General features: G+C 31.8%; 1 protein-coding gene across 1 annotated transcript in view; it reads right to left on the bottom strand.

The window, feature by feature from the left end:
- Window positions 1-19,665, bottom strand: part of LOC114332289 (protein unc-13 homolog C) — a 354,800-nt gene that overhangs the window by 267,008 nt on the left and 68,127 nt on the right. The window lies entirely within an intron of this gene.

The following is a 19,665-nucleotide window of genomic DNA, read 5'->3' on the forward strand; positions in this document are numbered from 1 at the left end:
AATTTTTAATAAAGAAAAAAATCCTAACCAGCTCAAATTCGAACTAACAATCTTTGGGTCCAAAAGTAGGTTCTCTTACCACTGAGGCACAGAGGGGTAACTATGATATGATAATCTTTAAACATAAAACTCTAACAGATATTCAAAAAATCCGCTATTTTGTACTAAGAAATATCTCAGTCGATTGTAAAATTCTCGTCTAATATTGGCCAGAACGCATGGCATTATTTTTGCACACTCTTGATTAATTAGCATTTTCAATGCTTTAATATCTGTAAATTTTATGGCAGAATAAATTTTGGATTGCCTTCAGACAAAATAATCATTTGGAGCTAGATCACCTGATCGTGGAGGCCACTGTTAAAGTTAGGTCCAATTAAACAATTATTAAAACCGACTTTATCTTCCAGCTACTGTGCCTAGGGCACCCATCCATTTGAAACCAAATCCTTTCTTCATCTGGAATTACTTCTGCAAATCTCGGTAAAATCTCTTTTTGTAGCAAGTCGAAAAACTTTTCCAAATTTAAATTTTTCTCAAAGAAAGGTCCAATACTGATGTGCCTAAATATTTCTTCTTTTTCTAAAGGTGACTGTTTTATAGTGATGTTAGCGACCAAATTGAGCCATCATATTCACAGCAGCTCGAAATAGATCAGTTGACGTTAGACCAGTCCACTTCCTAAGATTGGCCAGCCAGGATATACACACATGTCCAAAAGTTTGGAATACGTACAAATAATATATCTACGCCTATGGTGGTTTCAGAACTGTTGTTGATATTCATTTTAGAGAATTTTTACATGAAAATGATAAAACCTTTGAATCGTTTTTGTATCATTTTGCCCATTTTGGTCACATTTAACTGATTAGCGTATTTACACATTATTTCAGTCTGTGTTTAAATTTGAATTGAGCCGTTTAAAAATGCCTAAAAACGTGATATCTCACTTTGACAGATATAGAGTAATTGCTTTGTTACAACAGGGCTTTAGCCAAAGTGATATCGCGAATATTGTTGATGTTACTCAGAGTGCTGTATCTAAAATTTAAAAAAAAATTCCAAGAGACAAATGACGTCAAGGATCGTCCCAGGAGTGGTGAAGTCGATGTACAACAGCAGCACAAGATCGGCAGATAACATTGATAGCTCGTAGATATCGTCTGGAATCCACAAGTGGTATATCCATTTCACGGCAAACAATAACACGCCGACTAAATGCGCTAAATTTGTATCGTAAAAGGCCCTTACATGTTCCTAAACTAACCTACCAACACAAAATAGTAAGGTTGCAATGGGCTACAGAAATGGTGCAAAATGGTCCTAACTGAAGTAACATGATGTTCTCTGATGAGTCAAAAATTAGCTTAGTATCTGATTCGCGAAGAACACTGGTTTGGAGGGCCCCAGGACGACAAGCCCGACTAGAAACAGCCCAACCACGTGTCCCGTTTGAAGGTGGCCGTATTATGGTTTGGGGTGGTATTATGAGTGGTACACGGAACACTGGTGCTGTGTACATCGAGGAAGTTTTAAATCCTGTCGTTCGTCTATTCCGAGGGGCAGTAGGTGATGGATTTGTGTTTATGCATGACAACGCACCTCCTCATCGAACAGCAGCAGTACAAAATTTTCTGGAAGAAGAAGGAATATCTACATTACAGTGGACCTCGAATTCCCCCGATATGAAGGTAATTGAACATGCTTAGGACATTGTCAAGACACGCATCAAAAAGCGAAGCAATCCCCCAATTACACTTTGCGAACTAAAAGATGCTGCTCGTGAAGAATGGGAGAGAATTCCGCAAGCCCAGCTCGACCAGTTAATCGGCAGCATGCCAAATCGCCTACAGGCATGCATACCGGCCAATGGAGGAAATACTAATTATTATTAGTTTTATTAAAAATTATTTTTTTCTTTACTAATTTATTTTTAAATGTAAGTTGTACTTTCTAAGTTGTTCACTCCAAGAGAATAAATAATTTTTTTGCATATCGTTTATCTGGTTTTGAGATTTATTTAGTATTGTTAAGAATTGAAACAAAATGATGTTTAACTATTCAGAAAAGTTTATATATAAAAATCAATTAAAAGACGAAATATTACAATATTCCAAACTTTTGGACATATGTGTATGTCGACGTTTAGCATCTCTTGCCCTCAATCTGGCCCTGCAGAATCAACTATAGAAGTCGGTATTTACTACTACGCATATTGTGACCAAAGTAAGTTAAATTTCTGTTTTTTATGGGGTTAATAATTTCCTTGTCTTTCTTAGCCTCTGGAGATTAGTGGAGAATTGAGTAATCTAGAATAGTTATATTACGTTATATGCATTATAGGCATTACATAATGTCCCTAATTGTTTTATGGCATCTTCTGTAACACTCCAGTGTTATACTCCTAAGAGGAGGACACTAAAAAATGTAACATCTAAGAATTCTTATGCGTATATTGATACTGAAAGATAAGTTTCAGACAATCTTGGTTAGACTAATAACAGAGCTTCTGACTTTTGACCACGAGTTTTTATTTGCTAGTTATGGTGCGAAGTACGCTTAATATTGCAGCCTTAATAGCATATTTTCTCCATTTTTTCTTACGTGTATCACCTATTGTAATTTGGACATTTATGTTGGTGCTTTTATTAATGATCGTTATTTTTGTCTTCTTATAATTTAGGTTTAGGCCGTATTTGTTACATGTTTCTATGACGTTGTCCATCATCCTTTGGAGCCCCTGCGCACTATGTGCCTGCAATTCTATATCGTCTGCATATCTGATATTTTTTATAAGTTGGTCATTTACTGCTACACCATCTTCTGATTCGTCCAAGGCCCCTTTAGATATGTTTTCAGAGTATGTTAAATAATACTGGTGACAGTATGCAAACCTGTGTAACTCCTTTTCTGACTGTGAAGATATCGGACAGTTCATTTTCGGATCGCACTGCTTTTTGTTGGAGATATAAGTTGAATTAGACTAGTATTAACTAACAACTATAATTACTAGAAAACTAACTTAAAAATAAAATAAAAAATACATTTTTTCCGATAAGCTATAACCCATTTGTGACTTTATTGTTATATGCCAAAACTTTACAATATTATATTTAAAACTAATAAACCGATCAATGTTAACAACTTTTTCCGATATCATCTACGCTTTACGATTTAAAAGGTATCATAAATATGTCTGTGTGGACCGGATTTAATTTCCCTGTGGCGATATAAAATATTCCTACGGGATAGTTCTTCTGGAGTTTTAAATAGATAGTCTAGGGGAGCATGTACAGTAGTTTAGAGCGATTGAGAAACGAGCCAGACGTTTATATGGGTGACTGAATAAACGGTTGAGTTTGCATAACTGAAATAATTTTTTTTTATTAGAAAATTAAGTCGCATCCACAAAAGGTTATTAGCAACGAAAAAAAAAAAAATAAATAACAAAAGTAAATAACTACAAATTATAGAAAACGTTTATAAAGCTTAGATAGTTAATAGTTAACTAAGCTCAAACAGATTCGCAGGTTGCCTGAATGACACAATATGGAGAAATATAATGTTATAAAATTTTTATGGGGAAAATTTAGCGAATTCATTTTATATCCCAGACCACAAGACCGTAACTTTTCATCGCCCTGTATATGGCCAAAATTTGTAAATAATATATTTTAGTCGTTAAGCAGTGTTTCGTGGAAAGTGAAAAACATTAGTGGTTAAGATTCTACGAACGGACTTAACAATTCAAGAATAATAGAGTGATTACGATCGGTTTTAGAAAGTGGATGTATTTGCGGTTGACGTGGACAATAGAACGTTTTTAAATGCTTCCTAGAAAGTAAACAAAATTGTTTAGTTTAGAATAGCATTAAGGTTTTCTAGCATGTAAGACAAAAATTAATTTTGGTATTTCCTGGAATTACACAAGATGGAAAATTTGTATACAACACTATTTGTTTTTAAGAAAGGAAAGGAGGGATGTAATGTATAGAGAGAATGCTTGTGTTTGGCGAGGAGACTGATGGAGGGGAGTAGAGTGTTTGAGTCTCAGATGGATGAAGGAAAAAGGATTTACTGTGTAATTAAGACCGGAAGAGGGCAGTCCAGTTCAGAAAGTAGTGATTTTGTGTGATGTGGTTAAGTTGGTGGCAGTATAAGCAGATTTCTGTTGAGACGAAATCGTGATCGAGTCGAGAAGTAAAATCTCCTCGTGTCCGAATAGACTCCAGTTTCCGTCTGGAACGAGTAGCCGGGTTTTATCAATTTTGCACAAGATATCGAGCTGAGAAAAAAATCTTGGCATAAAAGCATAAAGATTGATATTGTTTGTATCGAGTCGGAGACTAAATAGAGGAGAGATTTCGAGCGAGTGCTGTTTGTTGGTGAAGCAGTTGGAAGAGAAGGAGAGTCGCAGCGTCCGAAGGAGCACGTGTGTGGGAACCGAGGACATCACAATCCATGATAAGAAGTATAGAAGATAAAAGAGGTTAGTCAGATCATTTGTAAAAGGGAGAGAGTTGTTTTATATTACATACCATATTTGTTTTAATTTAACAATTTTACTGCATAATTCATTCATTCATAAATTCATAGAATAAGATATAAGAAAATTAAAATTTGTTTTATTTTTATAATAATAATAACAGTCTACCGAATATTTTAAAGGAAAAATTGTTAAAAAAAGGAGAGTACAATTAAAGATTAATTATTCATTGGATAAGAAATTCTTACAACAAAATTGAGTGAGTTTTTAGCATACATTTGGAATCAAATATTTATGGTATAGCATATAAATAAATAATATTTGTAGAATTTACATGATTTTGAGTACATTTATTTTCCTTGTTTTGTCCTGGATGAAGTGAGCAACGAGAAATACTAGAAGCCACAAACTAAAACATTTAAAATCAATTAACCCCGAAAGTAAGTAGTAATTAAAATAATTAATTAATTAATCAAATTAATAAGATGCTCATCAATCTCTTAACAGAGAGAAAATAGAGAGCATAATAATAAATATCGGAAAAGAAATGAAAGGCAGAATTTACAAAGCAGCCATCAGACCAAAAATGACCTACGTGGCAGAAACACAAAGAGGACAAAAAGATTGCTCGCAACAGCGGAGCTAAAAACTCTTTGAAAAATCGATGGTAAGACTCTATGAAACAGAGCTAGTACAGGTATACGACGGAGATGCAAGGTGGAGAACAATATTAACTGGGTAAGAAACAAAAGAGTAGAATGAAATGACCGTATAAGCCGAATGACAACAAGTAGAGTAGTAAGGAAGACGAAAGGCGGTTCTCCAATGGGAAGATGATTAGATGGAAGACCACGAAAACGACCACGAGAACGACAACTTACTGGAGGAACATTGAAAAACAGACAGAGTGATGTCTATACAAAAAGAAGAAGCAGACAATTGAATATACTTATCTTTATTAGACTAACTTAAACTACTTATTTAAAAAGGCGTAGAATTTGTAGTAAAAGCATTAGATAATACTAGTACATAATACAATTAATGACAGATAACAGTAGTAAATAAACAGCACTAATACGGGACCAAAAGCTGCGATTTGGTGCATGTGTCCATAAGTATTAACATGAGGGCCTCCACCAAAAACTAATTCACATTCTGGACGCTTTTTGTGGTGAGGGTAGATAATATTGAATATAAAGAAAAGAAAAGGTGTTGAAAAGGTATTAGGTATTATCTACGACGAACAAGTAATTTATTGTCTTAAAGTTGGTATTGTACTTTTTGATATGACTTTTGCCCTGGACTAATATGCTCATTTGCACTTTAAGCTGCTTTCGAGAGAAATTACTAAGTTTGTCGAGATTGTGATACTATTTTTATAAACGCTCGAGATAATACGATATCGATTTTTATAATTTCTGCTTTTAACATCCCTATACAAAGGCAGTTGGAATTTTCTACCATAAAAACTACAGTGTCACGCCATTCCAAATCAAATAGAGTTTAGTGTAAATATGTTGATTAAAAAGGTTCTTTATCAGTTTATATTGTATTATTATAGTTTTAGCGTAATTCAGAATCTCATATACATTTTTCCAGAAGTATATAATTAAAGCATTCCTCTGACGGAGTCAGTTACCCGAAGTCAAATAGAGTTATCCAAAACCAAAACAGGGTCAGCTTAACTATCTCGACTTATGTATAATAAATGAAACAGCAACCGAGTAATTATTTACCTACACCTTTGTGCTGGATAAGTACGCTTGATTTAGTGATTAGGTAACACAGCTCCCGAAGATTCACTGAATTATACATGAATTATGTTTAATGGCTTTCGCAAAATGTCTTGTTGCTTTTTGATCTTTTGTAGTCAATTATTTAACAGCGGGTTAAGTGTAACCGAAATGTGGTACGTAGGGGAGGGTAATTTGATTAAATTGGTGGTTGAGTAAAAAGTATAATTGCATACTAATTGCATAATAATATACAGGGTTGCGAGAAAGTCTGGTAACACGTTATTTTCTCAGAAACCGCTAGAACGATTTTTATAGATTTTGGTGAGTAAGGGTCTCTTAATGCGGCCGATATTAGAGTGGTAATTATATAGTTGTCAAATCTTCCGTTTTTCTGGAAATCTAATGAGCTTTCTTATTTCAAATTGAACACCATGTATATTTTTTAAGTTTTGAAATCCTTAAGGGATACTGATTATTTTTCATTTGATATTTTCTATACTTAAATGCCATAATTTCGTAGTTATTGCTACATTTATTAAAAAAAAATTTAAACAATTTATAAAAATCAATTTTTTCGGTCCGGTTAGACATTATCTACGGTTTTTGATCATTGGGAATAAAAAAGGTCTTGTGTCATTTATCTCTAAAGTTAATTGTTTTCGAGTTATAAACAATTTAAAACTGAAAAAAAAAACGAAAAATCACAACTATAAAGTTTCAAAACCACAAGTAAAAAAAATAATTTTTGAAATTACAAAGTATCTAAATTCATGATCAAACAAGATAAGGCTTGAACTTGAATTTATGCACTTTGTAGTTTCAAAAATAATATTTTTACTTGTATTTTTCAACCTAGAAAATTGTCATTTTTCGATTTTCAACGAAAACATTTCGTTTATAAATTCGTAAAGTGTGTGTGTTATTGCGTTGCCGCTCCTGCAATACTCAGATCAGATTTATCGATGGATTCTTATGTAGTTTTTTCTTCTGAATCCAAATCTGAAAACGGCATTTCGATATTTCTAACCGTCTTCGAGATAATCGACCTCAAATTCTAAAATGTGACGTCACAACCGTTTTATTTTCTGCCGACACACTACACGTCCAGCTGAAATCGTTGCAATTAAGTAAGCTAGTTTTTTAATCTCGATTTGTTAAGCAAAGCATAGGTTATTTACATTTGAGTTTGACACTTCGTGAATGTCAAACTAAATTTTAAATTAAGTATAACATAACATCAATGACATTTGATAGTGAATTTAATTATTATATAAAATAAATAAGATGTTCAAAAATACAATTTGAGTATATTTTAAAAGCAATAATTTATTAACAGCTTTAAAAAGGTTTATACGAGTATACAGCCTCCCCTTTATGATAAATTGACTGTTCTATTTGCTATGAAATTAAAATATAGTCGGTTCGCTAAACTCGACACAACTGGCTAGTGATTTTAGTATGTAATTTTTTTGTTTTTTGCAAATTTTGCCAAAATTGGCAAAAGGTTAATTTTTAACTTCCTATGGAACTGTCATTTCTGTCTTGTCATCGTTCAGAGGTCCTATCCATCTCATTGTCACTTGCCGTCATACATTCAACATGTAAACAAGTCAAATCCACATCTCCGATGTTACCTGGAACAGATTAGCTTAATATTTTAAACATCCATACTTTATGTAGCTTTTTAAACCAATGTTTCCTTGACGGACTTCTTCTATTGGGCTTTGACTCTAATATTTTTGTCAAATACTATCTTGGTGGTTAGCGTGTACATTGCACGTGAGTATAACTGATAATTTTTTAACCCTAGTCAAAATTTCAATATCTTTGTATTATTTTATCAGGTCATATTTATTTTAGGTAAGCACTGATGATGACTGGTAAACCAGTCGAAAACTAGTTATGTGATTTTGATGTGGCCCTTTTGAGGGTTTCTAAATATACCTTTTATACAGGATTTTACTGTTTTTTTATATTTAAATAAAATTTGATTTCTGTTTTGCATATCAACTGGCAGGTTTTAAATTAAGATACGAAACGAATGAAGACCATCTTCTAGTATAGTTCTTCCACTCTATCTTTGCCCATGCATGAAATTATTCATTAACTACTTTTTATACTTGGTCTTCTTTTTACTCACAGAAACTAATACCCCAATAAGTTAAACAGGGATAAACAATACTACATGTCTTTGATACATAGTTTACTATGAATTTTGACGTCTATAATTTTTAGTAACAGTGACATTAGCGCATTTTTTGTATTTATCGGAATGTATACCTTATAATGTGTTTATTTTATGAAGTTATATTGTGTTAAATATATTATAACATAATTAAATATAAATATACAATATAATTTTTTAAAATAGGTCCAACGATAATAGCCATTTCACAAAATTATTACATTGAAAGTACGTATCAATGATATTACATATAGGGGAGTGCATATAGATTTTGACTTCGGCAAAAATCAAACAAGATAGAACTTTTTGTAATTTCATTAAGGAATGTTTAATCAACGAGATATCAAGAAGTTCTACTCCAGAAGTGGGTGCTTCATTTTTTATTAAACAAATGATCTGCGAAATTCGATGTTTTTACTTTATCGTACTACATACGTAGTATGAGTATAATAGATAAAGTTATAGGATCGTGCAAAAAATTTTTTTTCAGATTTCACTTTTTTTCAACGTTTTGAGTCCCCCTGAGTCTAAAAAGCAAATAAAAAAAACATGTCGGAAGTATGTACTTACGTACGTATGTACGTACGTATGTCGCCACCACGCAGCAAAAACTACTGGACCGATTTCGATGAAATTCGGTATGAGTAAGTTTAAGAGAATTTTGTCGAGAAACTAAGCTTTTGAAAAAACCTCTCAAAGGGGGGCCGAAACAGGGGGGTTATTTGGGGCCCATTTTTGCAAATTTTGACCGAAACGCATGAAATTTAACTTAGTTAGCTCATCGATAGGTAAATAGAAATACGGAATTTGACATTTCCAAATCCAAAATGGCGGCCAGCATGGCCGACCGCCCACCCGATACATTTCCTTACCAATCTTAAAATTTGTTTAAGATAAATTTAATTTGAAAAAACTTTTATATAGCCTAAAGATGGGGCTATAACAAGAATATTATCGTTTTTCAGAAAAAGTTATGGGTTGCCTATATTTAAGGGGTCAAAATTTGACATAACTTTGAACTATATTTTCTCAAAAATGGCTCCAAGGAATTTGTTTATTTTTTGATATATTTTTTATATCCTATCGGTAAATTGAGTAACATTAGTCAGATTTATTAAGTCCTCATAGAAGGGAAGTTATGAATTTTTTATAAAAAAATATTCGAGTCCCCGTAACTCCCTCTGTAATAGAAACAAAAATTTGACATTTGGCAGACATATATAGTGCTTTATTATCTATTAGTACAATAAATTTTACCTACAATATGGCTTCCGGTTAAACCGGAAATGAAAAAAAATCTTCATTTTTTAGATACGTCCTGTATATTTTTACAAATTTTGAAAGAATGTAAAATTACCTTTCCAGTGACATAAAAGCCGTTGCTGTAACTCAAAAACTCGAAAAGTTACAGAAAATAGAAATTTTGCTAGAATCTTGTGTGTGTCCCCTCTCACGCGATCATAGCAGAGCATTATTATAGGGCAGTCAATGAGGGTATTTGGCTCCGAATTCCATCCTACTACATCGATGTACTTGATATTTTCACAGTAAGTAGGGAATAGCTCAAGAAACAAAATCTACCCTATATACTATGGCGGATTTATCTTGGGGCAATTCCCACCCTTTCAAGGGGGTGGAAAATTTTTTGGTCAAAATAAGCATGGAAGTGGCTAGAGAACCTATTTTTAAGCAAAAACTGATCTATACTTTTTTTTGAGAACTCAATACTTTTTTAGTTATGCGTAATTTAAAATTGGCCATTTTCATTTAAAAATGACACGTTTTCGGACGGTTTTTTGTGAATACCTTAAAAACTATGCATCAAATTAAAAACACTATATAAAATTTTTTTTAGATTATAAATAACAAAGAGATTCGTTCCTTCGTAAATTTTCTATTTATAATTCAAACAGAGATATGGTAGGCAAAAAGAGTTTGTTTTTTGGTGCATGCTCAAAGTTCTCATGCTTTTGTGTTTGAAAAGGCCTTTAAAACGAGCACCGTTAAATGTCGGTTACATTCAAACTAAGCGAGATATGGTGCAAAAAAATATATGACTAATGTACTTTAAGGAAAAATGAGAAGTACATACATTTAACCCCTCATTCACCAGAATTTAAATGCATTGTTTTTCTTATGCAATACCTCTTAATATAGTGTTATTTTTACTTTCAAAAAGTTGGACGGGTGAAAAAAATAAGATCAAATTATAGAGCGCATTTTTAAATTTTCTTAAAATTCTTCTTTTTGCTCCATGCAATTCGAAAATAAAAATGTTCTATCCCCGAGAAGTGGTGGGAACCGCCCCCATGATAAAAGCGCCATAGTAAATATAGTATATTATATAGGATAGACTTTGAATTAGGAGATTGGGCTTTGGGCAACTCAAAAAATTTCATTAAAATCGATGCAGTAAAATGCAAATATTGTAAACTAATAATTTCTCAGAAAAATGAACCAATTTGAAATGAAAGTATGACTAATATTCTATTGATTTATGCAATAATCTATAGTGTGTCCCCGAATATTCTCTCAAATGCAGGAATTAATGATGCGTAGAACCATAAAATATTTTCAAGTATACAAGGTGTTTCTAAAATATTAAAATGACGAGTAGGTAACTTTGTTATTTTTATAGAATACCAGTATCTAGTACGATAATGATAATAGATCGGTACGATAAAGTTCTAGGGCGGCCCTTCCGTCCAGCGTTTTTTTTTTAAATTACTCCGAAAATATAAATTTTAGAAAAAAATCTGATTTTACGATTGAAAAATTCAGAAAATTTTACAAAAAATAGCCTTATATAAAAATTTTTCTACAATTAAATCTGTAGCTTCTATAATTTTTTATTTGTAACGCTAAAGTCACCCTTCTCCCAAACATTGGCGCACTGTAAACCAGCGTTCGGCGAAGTGCACGGTTGAGGTATTTTAATGTAATTCTTTAACTTATGGATGAAATTAAATTTTACAAATTGGACACGAAAGAAGAATTATTAAGCTATCTTATGGTTATAATAAAAAGAAATAAAAACATCTGGACATAAATACGGTGTGGACGAAAAGTGAGACTTACATAAATTTTGTTTAAAAATGATTTAAAACTGGGTAACTAATACAATTTTTCTTATAAAACTCTCAATTTTGCATAACTTACCTTTCAAATATCTTTATAAACGATGTTTTATTCAAAAAAAACCTTAAAAATTTAATTCAAATGATATGACGTCTGAAAAAATGTAATTTTTGAAAACTTTATAGATTTAGAGAATTACTACCAATTTTCGACGGTATTACTTAAGTTCGAATAAATTTATTGCAAGTTTATAGGTGTTTTAAGGCTAGGATATAGTCTTTAAAATGAACCAAAGATTTTACTTTAGAAGTGAAAGAAAAACTATTTCTTTTTGAGAAAATTAAGAAAGATAACACAAATGTAATATTGTTGTTCTGAAGCTATTTTCTTGTGGCATTTTTATAATAAATTACTTTTAATGGGAAATAAGCCACAATTATACCAAAAAAATGATTTTATTAACGTTTCGAAGCCCAAATCGGGTTTCGTTGTCAAAATACAAAATACTACTGAAAGTATACTCCAACAAAACCCGATTTGGGCTTCGCAACGTTAATAAAATCATTTTTTTAGTAAAATTGGGCTTATTTCCCATTAAAAGTAATTTATTACAAATGTAATAAAAAATACCGAAAATTACCAGCTAAAAAAATGTTTATACAACGTGATAAAAACTTTTTTCTGTAAAACTTACCTAAAATACATTTATTAATAAGCTTCAATAATAATAAATGTTCAAGAAAAATTTTTTTTTTAGCTCTTATACAGTATGTCTGCGTAACTTGGGACCTATTGATAACTTTTTTATTATGAGTTTTACGAAATAAAGTTATTCTTTATAAAATACTCTGCATCGCATAATACAATCTAAGATGCAGCCAGCAAATATTTAATTTTATTAATTTTATACGAGGTATGTAAAAAAATACGAATTCCACTCAAGAGTACAGTACCTTTATATTTCACAATATAGAAAATTGTTATTAAGAAAAGTTGTTTGGAATTAAAAAATATGTTTCAGTATTCAATTATATTCTTCTATTTAAAATATTGCGAATAATAAAGGCACAACTTTTAATAAAAAATTTTATTTTTTACATACCTCGTAAAAAGTTAAAGAAGTTTAATATCTGATGGTTTTATCTTAGGTTTTAGACCAGGTAGAGCATTTTATGAAGAATAACTTTTTTTCGTAAAATTGATAATAAAATAGTTATCATAATTGAAACAGAATGACGATGGGTATACAGGGTGTCCAGAAACTCTACCGACAAACGAAGACAGGAGATTCCTCAGATAATTTTAAGATATTTTAACCCAATTCACCTAGCCCGAAAATGCTTCCTAAAGGAGCTATAGCTCTTTGAAGATGGCGTCTTGTAAGTAGTTTTTCTTAAATAACTCCAGAACGCTTCTATTGAGAAAAACGAAAATTGGTACACATATTTATCTTCCAGAGATAATTGCGAATTTCTAGTACCGGTCATATGCGTCCGTTTTGGGTAGGGCAACAAATATTTTATCGCATAACTTTTTTATCTTTAATTTTTAAGCATTTTTGACTCTGGATTATTAAATTGTGAGATATTCTACAACTAAAAGGTACTCTTGTTTTAGGTCGATAGGATACACCGTTTTCTAGAAAAATCGATTTGAAAATTTTTCTTTTTTTGAATTTCCAAAAAAAATTTCAAAAAAAAACTGTTTAGAAATCTGAAAACTGGTACGTTTATTTATATTTCAGAGATGAATCGATTTCATTAACTGCGAATTTCTAGTACGGGTCATATGCGTCCGTTTTGGGTAGGTCAACGGTTATTTTATCGCATAATATTTTTGCCTTTCATTTTTAAGCATTTTTGACTCTAGATTATTAAGTTATGAGGTATTCTAGTACTTAAAGTTACTGTTGCTTTAAGTTGATAAAATACACCGTTTTTTTTTAAATTTTTTTTAATTTTTATTCAAATTCAAAAAACGAAAAATTTTCAATTCGATTTTTCTAGAAAACCGTGTGTCCTATGGGCTTAAACCAAGAGTACCTTTTAGTACTAGAATACCTCACAATTTAATAATCCAGTGTCAAAAATACTTAAAAGTTAAAGACAAAAAAGTTATGTGATAAAATAACCGTTTCCCTACCCAAAACGGACGCCTATGATCGGTACTAGAAATTGGCAAAGGATGGAATCGATTTATCTCTGGAAGATAAATACACGTGCCGATTTTTGTTTTTCTAAATTGAAGCCTTCTGGAGGTATTTAAGAAAAACTAAATACAAGAAGCCATCTTCAAAGAGCTCTAGCTCCTTTAGCAAGGATTTCCGCACTAGGAGAATTGAGCTAAAATGTCTTAAAATTATCTGAAGAATCTCCTGTCTTCATTTGTCGGTAGAGTTTCTGGACACCCTGTATATCCGTAACTTGAGAAAAAATTGAATTTTTTTTTTGATTAGAGTGATGTAATTGTATATTAAAACATAGTTTTTAATTTCAAACAACTTTTCATAATCGCATTTTTTGATATTCTGGAATATAAAGGTACATTATTCTTTAAAAAATTCATATTTTTGACATAACTCGTATAAAATTGAAAAAATTTGATATCTAATGGTGAAGTTTTAGATTTTTGACTATCCAGAGCCTGTATAAGAGCTTCTGTATAAGAATTTTCACATGGTAATGCCATATTCGGATTCAGCATAATCAAATAAAAATAGAAACATATTTGATCAAAGGAAAATGTTAAATTCAACGATTTTTTAAAATTATTTATACACAACAATTGTTATTGTTTAAACAATTAATAAACAATTAGCGGCCAAATCAGCGAGTAGAACTTTTTACTTTAACGTGTATATAAACTAACAAAAAAATGTTTTAGAAAAATATAAGCTTGTTTGATTTTTTCCGAAACAATGAATGTTTTCGTTCTAATTGCACTCCCCTAATATTGACGTACGTTTCATTTAATGTTTTGATTTAACTTGTTTGAAAATTAGTCATGACATTTGGGCAAAGATAAATTGAAACAACTATAACAAAAGTTATATGAATATCAATATTATATGTGAATATCACAAATCTGTGAGGTGCACGTTCTTTGTGAACTTCAAAAGGCATTCGATTCAGGTAATCAACAAAAATTCTTAGATTCCCTATCCTTCAAAGACTAGTTCACAGATTTAATACAAGAGTAAAAGGGTTTACCTAGGCATTTCACCTCAACAAAAACTAGAACAATAATCAGCAGTAATGAATCAGAAAACAAAACATTTAATCATATTACACGATTTTAAAAAATATGTTGCTACCAACTTTGTCGCAAATAAATTGAATGAGGATGTGAAATTAAAAGACATTCAGAGAATAAAAATCGCCAGGGAAAACCATCATTAGTAACATACACTATGAAGGATAAAGAACTTTGAAGTAAAGGATAAAGGACTTTGAAATATGAAGAGTCAGAATAAATTAAGAGGAATGCAGTAATCCATTGAATATTATTTAACCTAATCGGAAGCAAAACTACGGAAGGAAAACAGAGACATGACGAGAGGAGAAAAGGGAAAGGGCAGTGAAAGAAAGATTGGTACCAGAAAATATCTATTTACAAAAATGGTGTGAACAGAAATGTACGAGAAAATGAAAATAGTTACAAAATATCACAATATTCTACCAAGAAATAAAATGAGGAACCTATAAAAGAGCAATAAAAATATATCTTAAACCAATGGCTCCAAGATGAACAGGACATAATCCTAGAATGCATTAAAACGCAATGAAAGCACGAGATACTGAATAGTCTCTATAAAACGATACAAACAAGAAGCAGAATAAGGTCAGCCGGTGCATACTTTTTAATTTAGTTACATTTCTAAAAAGACGTAGTAATTACTTGAGCAACTTTGCGAAAGCATGAATACTAATGCACTTTTGGCATAATTAAACTTTTCTAAACATACAATTCTAACGTGGTAAAATGCCATTTACTAATTAGTCACATACAATTAGAGCGACGATGTAATTCCAAGTTAGCGTTTATGGAAAACAGAAAGCTTTTGCAGTTATGTGCAGCCCGCTCGCAGTGAGTAGGATTTATGCCTTTCGTTTGTTTAATATAACCGACCACAACGACAAAGAAATGTATATTTTACTACAAGAATAAAAACCGCTAAACGCCGTAAAAATGAGTGGCGCATACAATATTCCAGCTACAAAAGGGCTGATATGAATATTACGTGGCGCGAAAATGTATTTTCATTTTGATGAAAAATAAAATTCTATTTTTATTTTTAAAGTATTTTTTCCATAATATTTGCTAAATTTGGAGTAAAACGCCACAAAAGAGTAACTTTGATGATGACAGTTTGCGTTTTGAAGCTCTTTTATGGCGCGTTTTACTCCAAATTTAGCAAATATTATGAAAAAGATCTTTCAAAATAAAACCAGAATTTTATTTTCCATCAAAATGAAAATACATTTTCGCGTCACGTAATATTCATATCAGCTCTTTTGTAGCTGAATATTGTATGCGCCACTCATTTTTACGGCGTTCAGCTGTTTTTATTCTTGTATCAGGAGTTTTTTAAAGTTTTTTTATAAATTAAATGTATGAAGTTGATTGTAATGTTTCTCGATTACACGTTAAGCGTTATAAATAATCGCCTTTGTCGCATTCTTTCCCAAATGATCTAGTGGTTACGACACCAGACTTGTGATAAGACAATCCGAGTTCGTATCCCAGCCATCCTAATAAATATGGCCGGCAAATGAACTCGGATTGCCCGATCAAACTTAGCGTCGTAACCACTACAACTACAGAAACCATTTTGGCGATAATGGTTAAATAGATTATACTTTTGAAGCTCGATAACTTCTGAAGAGCTTAACCGATTTTGATCATTAAACATGAGTTCGAAACGTATTGACAAGTAGTATCTGATGCATCCAAGGTCAAGTATGATAACTGAAGGTATTACAGAAATTATTGAGCTTAAAAAACCGTTTTCCCATAAGAAATAAATTTGATCATACTTATGAAGGATATAACTTAAAAATTCGAATTTTCCCGGATTTGTGGTATACACCGTTAGACGCGTCTAGAGTCTTCCTACAAACGATCAGTTATTGGCGCAATTCGTAGGTTAAAATTTTGAGTAATTGTCAAAAAACCAAAATTTTCAGTTTAATTTTCAAGTTTTTCGGCTATACTGAGCCGTGTGTAGGTATGATCTTGACCGCTTAGGCACCATTTGACATAACATAACTCAACGCTATTGATTTTGTGTATTTGCGGTTTTCTTCTTGAACCTAAGATATATACACCCAACAAATATGCCATTTTGTAACTACCTAGCCCTATAGCTGGCTAATGGATGGTCAAAAGTCACAAACTACACTGGTTTTAAATCAGCCCTGACCCCCTTTTGAAACACAGAAAAAAAAAGAATGTGTGTGTACTTTGTACGCACGTAAGAAGTTATACTTCTATTATTATGATTTCAACGAAATTAATATACTTAACAGGTTATCTGGATTTTATTTAAATATTAAACTAACTTTCTTACATACCACGTTTAAAATTTTTTTTATTAAAATGATACCAAAAATAAAAAATAAAAAAAAAACAAATATGAATCGATTGGAATTTGAACCCGGGACCTCTCGATCTCCGGTCACATGCTCCACCACTGCGCTAAGCGCCCTTTGCTTTGACAGGTTACAAGATTTCTCATGCATACTGACAAATTTAATAGACCAAAAGTGAAGTATACAAAAATATTTTAAATATACTTACTATTATTATAAAATATCGTATTCCTGAGGAAGACAAATCCATAGACACAAAAATTATTATAAATAATACATTTACTCAAAACACTAATATATCCTTTTAATGACTTATTTGCGCTCACAGCGCTAATACATACATATCTTGAAAGATTAGCAACGAACTACATACTGTCTGTGTGCGCATGCACCCGGCATTATAAAATTTCACTCTCGATCGTAAAGAAGTATAACTTCAAAAATTCAGATCGGTGTAACTTTTCCACACACATACATACATATTGTTCGTCCGCTATATCTTTTCCCATGCGTCACGATTCATTTTCAGTAGTAATAACCCAAGGACATTGATAATTGTTCGAAAAAATTTTATAACAGATTTCGAAAGCTTGTTGCTTGGAAACAGACCGACGCCGTAGGCGGAGGTCTGTTGCCTGTAAACAACAAGCTTGAGAAAGTTGTTAAAAATTTTTGAGCATTTATCCATGTTCGAGGGTTATTCGGATAGAAAATTTTTTGCTCGTTATGAAAAAAAAATACAGAGCAGAAACAATTTATTTAAATGTGCAATTAACAATTCTTCCACCGTCCGATTTCCATCTAATTCATATTTTCTACCATTGCAAAAGTCCATAAACGCTTTCCATACAAATTTTTTACTGTAAACAGTATTCTTTGGTATATTTGATTCGATAATTTCATTAATATTCTCATCAGTATTACAACCAAATCGTGACATTTTGAAATATTGAATATTTGAAATGTCAAAATCGAAATGAAACGAAATGTAGGTATCCATAGCTACATGATTGAGTGAAAACAGCCCATGGGATCTGTTTTCAGTATAATGTTGGTTTTATTGGTTGTATTCAATCAGATGACCACAAATTAATTGATTTCATTGGATTTCTAATTGAGCAAAACATTTTCAAACAAATTAAGTCAACACATAAAGTGAAATGTACACCGATGTATGTAGTATATAGTATAAAGTAAACAAAATCCATATACACATCGACGTTCGTTTCACTTTATGTTTTAGCTTAATTTGTTTAAAAATGAATCGTGACGCATGGGAAAAGTTATAGCGGACGAGCAAATACATATCCACAAACCTTTTCCCCTTAAAAAAACTGAGTTATATTTCTGAGCTCGGTAACTTTTGAATGCTATAACCGATTTTCAAAATTAGACATGCGTTGGAAAGGTAATAATCAGTACTATTAGAAGCCGTAAAGCTAGGACTTAAATTTTTGAACTTTTTGGGAGTTTTGGGGACGAAAACGAAAAACACGCCCTGAATGGGAAGGGTCGTAAAATCCAAACCCTTGGACCAAAATGGATGGTTGACATATGGCTGGACGTGTCTTTTCCTAAACTTTAAGATGGGATTTGACCCAATTTTCAATTCAGTCAGATTTAGAAAATCGAAAATTTCGTGTATATATACATATAGTGTCGCATGTAGGGGTATTGTGTAGGGGCCACTGACGAGAACTGCCGTTCCCCGGTAATATTTTAGAATTTCCTTGAAATTTGTAATTATTTATTAATTTTATTTAAATAATTATTTTACTCTCATTTATTCCTCTTCTTCGCCTTCGGCTTTTTCCCATTATATTATTTCCCTTTCGTCTTCCACAGCACTATATTCTCCCAGTCACCATCTCTAAGGTTTCTATCTGTCATATAATTTCCTATGCAAGTTTTCCATCTCGTAGCAAGTCTTCTTCTTCATTTTCTTCCCGGCGGGTCCCAGTACAGTATTCTTTTCGGCCACCTGTGACCTCTGTCGTTCTTTGTACATGCTCGTACCATTACAAGGCTCTTTTTTCCAACTTTTTTGCAATTTAGCATTCTGTTTAGCATTTTCTGCAATTGAATTCTGTTCCATGTATGTCCGCTTTTCTTATTACAGTGGAACCTCGATAAATCGGATTAATCGGGACCGCGGCCGATCTGGGTTATCAAAAATCCGGGTTAGTCGGAGAATATGGTAAAAATTAATAAAATACGGTATACTTATGGATAAGCTCCGTTATAATGGAAATAACATGAAATATACAGTATGTCCCTGTAAGTTGTATCCATATGGAAAACTTTTTTATTATTAATTTTACGAAAAAAAGTTATTCTTTATAAAAAGCTCTGCATGGTCCAAAACCGAAGATTTAACCATCAAATATCAAATTTTTTTAATATTATACGAGGTATGTCAAAAAGTTTGAATTTCACTCAAGAGTAAAGTAGCTTTATTTTTCACAATATTGAAAATTGCTATTATGAAAAGTTGTTTGGAATTAAAAACTGTATTCTAGTATGCAATTACATCCTTCTAATTGAAATTTTTTTTTTTTTGAAAAATTATGGACAACTAACATTATTTTC

This window comes from Diabrotica virgifera, chromosome 6 (genome assembly GCF_917563875.1).
Source record: "Diabrotica virgifera virgifera chromosome 6, PGI_DIABVI_V3a".
In the NCBI taxonomy this organism is placed as follows: domain Eukaryota; kingdom Metazoa; phylum Arthropoda; class Insecta; order Coleoptera; family Chrysomelidae; genus Diabrotica; species Diabrotica virgifera.